Source organism: Podarcis filfolensis (assembly GCF_964270895.1).
Source record: "Podarcis filfolensis genome assembly, chromosome: 3".
NCBI lineage: Eukaryota > Metazoa > Chordata > Lepidosauria > Squamata > Lacertidae > Podarcis > Podarcis filfolensis.
The window spans coordinates 84,138,667-84,145,013 of NC_139606.1; positions in this window are offsets into that span (position 1 = coordinate 84,138,667).

The following is a 6,347-nucleotide window of genomic DNA, read 5'->3' on the forward strand; positions in this document are numbered from 1 at the left end:
GTTTTTGCAAGACCTCCCCAGTCAACGATAATTATGCAACCTGGATTTGCCACTATGTGATTGAATCCAACTCCAAAATAGCAACAGTTCAGAAGCATCCTAAGTTTGCAGGGGACGAAGCACATCCCCCAAATTTTAGGCACATATTTCTTCTTCTTCCACATGGATTCTACACCCTGCAATGCAGGAATCTCAACTAAAGCATGCATGACTGAGGGCCACCTGACCTCTGCTTCAAACCTCCAAGGAAGGAGAGTCCACCATCTTCAGAGAGAGTCCATTCTACTGCTGAAGAGTTCTTATCACTGAAAAGTTGTTCCTGATGTATAGTCAGAATCTCCTTTCTTGTAACTTGAAGCCATTGGTTCAGGTCGTAGCCTCCAGAGCAAGAGAAAACAAGCTTGCTACATCTTTCATGTGACAGCCCTTTAGATATTTGAATATGGCTATCCTATCGCCTCTGTCTCCTCTTTTCCAGGCTAAGCATATTCAGCTCCCTCAATTGTTCCTCATAAGGCTTGGTTTCAAGACCCTTGATCATCTTAGTTGCCCTCCACTGCAAACGTTCTAGCTTGTCAAGATCTGCCTTCAATTGTGGTGCCCAGAATGAACCACTTTGAGCCTTACAATCAGCAGCAGAGGCCCTGCTGGTTGTGCCACCACTGGGTGCTGCTTGGATGGTAAGGTAAAAGGTAAAGGACCCCTGGATGGTTAAGTCCAGTCAAAGGCGACTATGGGGTTGCGACACTCCTCTCGCTTCAGGCCAAGGGAGCCGGCATTTGTCCACAGGCAGCTTTCCGGGTCATGTGGCCAGCATGACTAAACCACAACTGGCGCAATGGGGCACTGTGACAAGTGCCAGAGTGAACAGAAACGCCGTTTACCTTCCCGCCGCAGCAGTACCTATTTATCTACTTGCACTGGTATGCTTTCTAACTGCTAGGTTGGCAGGAGCTGGGACAGAGCAATGGGAGCTTACCCCATCATGTGGATTCAAACTCCCAACCTTCCAATCGGCAAGCCCAAGAGGCTGTTGTTTAGACGACAGCGCCACCTGGTGGCCCATGACAGGGCCTTCTCAGTGGTGGCCCCCTCCTACTTATGGAGTGCCCTCCCTGGTGACATATGACTGCCCCCTCTTTGTTGTTAACATTTAGGTGGAGCTGAAAATCATTCTTGCTTACCAAGGCTGAATAAAATTGGTTTGGGCTACTTTTAAATTATTAGTTGTCAGGATATTGTGTTTCTTTTCAACTGTTTTTCAAAAAAGCTGGATTGTTTCATTGACTGTGCTGCTGCGCTGCTTTGGGAGGATGTGCAGCATTAAAAAAACCAACCAAATAAATACATCAACATCTCTGACTACCAAACTTGCAGCTGCCAAGTCTGGCGTGGCATCCAGCACCTGTCTTGGGAAACTAGTTAGCTTGACACTCTCTCATCGCTAATGTACCAAGGCAGTACATTTCACAGGCGCTACTGGTAAATGGTCGTTTGAATAGGTGTTTAGTTACATACAGCTTTCAAAAAGAAATCTTACTTTCAACACCCTGGACTATTACTCCCTAAAGAGTAATAGTGCAGTTGAAGTTTGTTTCAGTTGAAGGACAGAAAGACCAGCATTTGAAAAGATTATAGAAAGCATTATCAGGACCTGGAAACTTTGACAATGACTGTATTACTAATGCTTACTGGATAAACCACAGGCACTGCTGTAGAGGTCCCTGAGCAAGAATAACGCTTCACATCTCCTCCACCCTAACTAGTACCAGGCTATTCTGACAATCTCACAATCACACCATAGGTAAGAGATGCTGCTGTCAAAAGCTGTCAGCAGACTTGATTATCCCTTGGCCTGTTTATGGCAGTCTTCCACTTCAACTATCAACCTCTACCCGCTGCTTCTTTCCCTTGGATTCAGGAGGCCTCCCTGTCTAAGATTTCTCCCCATAGGCTCCAGCGGCTTTGTCCTTCCTCAGTTGCCTGTGGCTTGGGAAAGCGCTGACAAAGGTAGATTTTGGCTATTTAATGTCAGTCAGGATTAGCACAATCTCTTAGAAAGCCTCTCTGCCACTCAAGCAGAGCTGCTATTTCTACACCCAAGCTGCCCTCTTGTGGTAATCATAGGATGTCTTTACACTCACGAATTTCAGAATGAATGCTTTCGTGTGGTACAAGGGCATCATTTTACACTAAAACTGTAAGGAGATTTTTATTTCTCTGGAGCAATGGGAGTCACTATCTTTTTACTCCTACAGGAACAGTAGCCTTAATCCAGTATTGATAGACACATAACAAACCTAAATAGGATAAGGATGGTGAGGGAGAAATCTCACTGGCTTAAAAAGCATTTTCACTAAGTTCTAATTCCTAACAATTGTTTTCCCCATATTCCCCCTGCCCAAGATAATCTGAGATCCTCAAGGTTGGGGGACGACGACGACTGCATCTCCACCATCTTGAGCCATCTCCACACACACCCCCGACAGATATATTTATATTTATTTATTTAAAAGCATTTCCAAACCACTTAATATTTCAACAATCTCTAAGCAGTGTATGTAATCAGTGGCTCTCAGCTGTAGACAGACCAGTCTCCTGTGCTCAGCCAGAGTTAGAAAGCACTACCTCTGCAATTCTCTCTTCTTCTTAGGGGGTGCATTTATTTGTTTTCTAGCATTCCCCTGCCTCTTTCCAAAGCAATACTGATGAAAACTGTAGGTGGCCCCCCCAACAGGAAAATATTTGCTGAGCTGTCTTGTAATACCTATTTATATTGAGTTCCCAGGTTAAGGATTTGTTCAAAATATTACAAATCAAACGTCTTTCTCTGTTAGGATTAAAGTAGCATGTTCTATTGTGGTGCCCTATTCCCCTGCTCACCAGCTCTATAGGAGAGATATAAGATTTTTAGCATAATAGGTCAACAGCAGGAGCTATTCAGCTCTTAAGAAATCCACGACCCAAATTTTAATAATGAAATGGGAATGTTGAACAGCTTTTTTTATAATCCCAAGTGGTGGTCTGACCTGGGTTCTTGTGTTAGCGATAATGGGCCTTTGAAGGGTTTTTCTTTCTTTTTAGTCAAGATTTTCAGTAAGCGAACGTGGGTTTTTATAGTATCAAAAATAGTTTCTGCAGAAAGAACGTAAGAAAAACCCTGCTATATCAGACCAAAGATCTATCTGATCCAGCATTCCGTTCTCACTATGGCCAACCAGATACTTATGGGAAGCTCACAAGCAAGACATAAACAGGATCGTTCTCTCCTGATGTTATTCACCAGTGACCAATATTAAGAGGCATGGACACCTCTGATACTGGAGGCAAAGCACAGCCACCACAACCAGTAGCCACTGAGAGCCTCATCCTCCATGAATTCGTCTAATTCTCCTTTTAAAACTGTCCAAGTTGGTAGCCATTGCTACATCTTATGGTAGCAAATTCTAAAGTTGAACCATGTGCTGGGTGTGTGAGAGAGAGACTGCTCCACTAAGAGTCCCCAAGTGCAAATTTTGGCTAAAATGGGGAAGATGAGTCAAAATAACTCCAGAGAAAATTGTCCGTACTTAGCATGAGGAAAGCTGAGCTAGGAACCTCCTGCCACAAGGAAAATGTTATGGCACAGAATTTAGCAGTTTCTGGAGATATCCATAGAAAGTGAGGTCAGTAACTGCCAGCTCATCATGCCAAACTCTGCCTCCATGTGCCATCAGTTTGTGACTAACTTTGTTCCTGAACCACCATTTTGAGACTAGAGGGCCTCAGGAGCCTTCAGTTGTGTCAAGTGGGCCCTGAGCTTCAAAAGCTTGAGAACCTCTGAGGTAGATTAAGCGACTACTCATAACTTACACAGAAAACCCTAACAAAACCTCACCCGATTCAGAGCAACTTACAGTTCAAACCAGCCACATTATTCCGAAACACATTCCAACTTCCAAAAAACAATATGGATTTATGGATGTTGTTAATATTTGGTGGGCATTTTAAGCACTGTAAGGAAGTGTGTAAGAATGAAGCAGAGCGTGGAGTTCAGACCAAAATGAAGGGGGAGGGTTGCCTCAACTATTCTTGTTATATTCCTGTTTTGGGTGTATTAATATGCCATAAAGGTTCTCTACTGATATTTCATATGCGTCATGGATGTGAGCAACACTATTCTGTAACTAAAGTCCACCTTGTAGATAGGCACAGGAGGAAGTTGAGGGAAAGGGCACAAATGTTGCTTGTTATAGTATGGAAACACTTGAAACAAACCAATAATAATAATAATAATAATAATAATAATAATAATAATAATGAGTCAATGCTGTAGTCAAGAAGGTACGAGTGTGAATGAGCATCCAAACAGCTATTAGTCTGTCAGGGACAGTGCCACGGTTATGCCCTTCCTCCACAGTGCTATCCCAGCTGCCCAATGCTGTGAAGGGTCAAAGTGGGCACCTGCAACCCCTGCCATTTTCATTCAAAGATCCAGACAGTCAGCACAGAACCTACCTTGCTGAAAAAAAAGAAGGTGGGAAATCCAGAACTGAAATTTTGCATGGAAATTTTAATGACCTTAGTTCTGGCACAGATCACAAATTCCTGGGCTATGCATGTGCTCAGAGGAACCTTAATTCTTAGTGTATTTTGCTCCAGTTGGTGGACTTTTGGGTTCTAGCAAAAAGCGGTTACCACAAACCTCAAGTCTGCCCATCCCTGATACAGACAATACTAAACTGCATAGACCGATGGAGTAGCTTGGGTACAAGCCTGCCTCCTATATTCCTGAGGCTTTCATAAGCAACACAAGGCTTTGCAGTAAAACACATGGCTTCAGAACTCAGATTTATTAAGAAAGTCAGTTGAATCTAGCCTCTCTCATAGGCCCCTTTACCAGTGACACATATCTGGCCTTAATGTACATTTCAGCTCCAAGGAACCACGCCAGTCCTTTCCACTGACTTGGAAGGGGAAGGTAGTTTGAACAAACGAAACAGCCATGACAGGCATACGTTAATGATTTAAAACGCAAGTAGCAGGAAAATATTGTCATCATTCCTTTAAAGGAAGAAGTGAGGAAACTCTGTCCTGTGGGCTGGTTCTGACTTGCCACTTTGGCCCATGAGGTCTTTTCCCCCAAACCATGCCCACCTATCAACTGATGACATGGGGTGATATCAGCTGGTGGGCAAAGGGGTTCAATCCTCCTGGGTGACGCTTTGCCAGGACCTTCCCGGTGTGAATAAGCTGGCAAATCAGAGCACACAGTTGAACCCTCTGCTCATCAGCTGATGAACAGAGTTCAGTCCTGTTGGGTGCTGCTTTGCCAGTGCATTTCCTGAGGGGAACATGGTGGCGAAGCAGACCCCTCCCACCACCACAGGTCAACCTGGCAGGTGTGTGGATGCCTATCCCACCCCCTGCCTTTGGAAGTCTTGCAAGTCGCTGCAGGGCGGTAGGAGAGGGTTTTCTAGATAGGACCAAGGTGAAACTATCAAGCTCCCTTGTTATTGTTGCCATTGACAGGAAGGGTAATGTTGTTAATGTACTCATTTGTAGCACTTAAATGTTATTGGGTTGAGGCAGGTTGTGTGTTGTTATATTCACTATTATGTTGTTGTTTTATTATGTTATGAAATTTTTCTTGCAATGGTTGATTTTGAGATGTGTTCCCATTTTTCTTTGTTGGAAGCTGCTGCATGACTCTTTTTGTGGAACGGCGGCATACAAATAAATGATGATGATGATAGCTCAGTTGGTTAGAGCGTGGTGCTGATAACACTAAGGTGGCAGATTCAATCCCCATAAGCGACAGCTGCATATTCCTGCATTGCAGAGGGTTGGACTATACGATCCTCAGGGTCCTTTCCAACTCTATAATTCTATGTCAGAAGAGTGACCCCACCCTGCTGTTAAGGTTGATCTGCAGGATGGAGGGAGATACAAGATCCGGCCTGCCAAGCCAAAAAAAGTCCCTTGCCCCTGCTTTACTTTGATATACATAGTGAGTGGGGGGGGCGGGGAGAGCATGTCATATGCAATATAATACAGGGGTGTTGCGCTTGACAGACACATACAGGCTGTATCCCATAAGTCACCACCAGATGGCACAAAGAGGGGAGAAATCCTCAATGTTCACCATAGGAGCAACATAAAAAGCAGATCGTTCATCCTTGGTTCTCACACAATGGCATCACATCTTGAAGGCAGGGTATTATTTTTCACATTCAAGCATTTTAATTTTCACATATGCAAGAGCCACGGGGACGTAACACAATCTCACCACTGCTAGAGAATATTTATTCCGTTTTCAATGTTGTTATCCACCGCAAACTTTTGTTCATAGGGTGTACTAAATATCA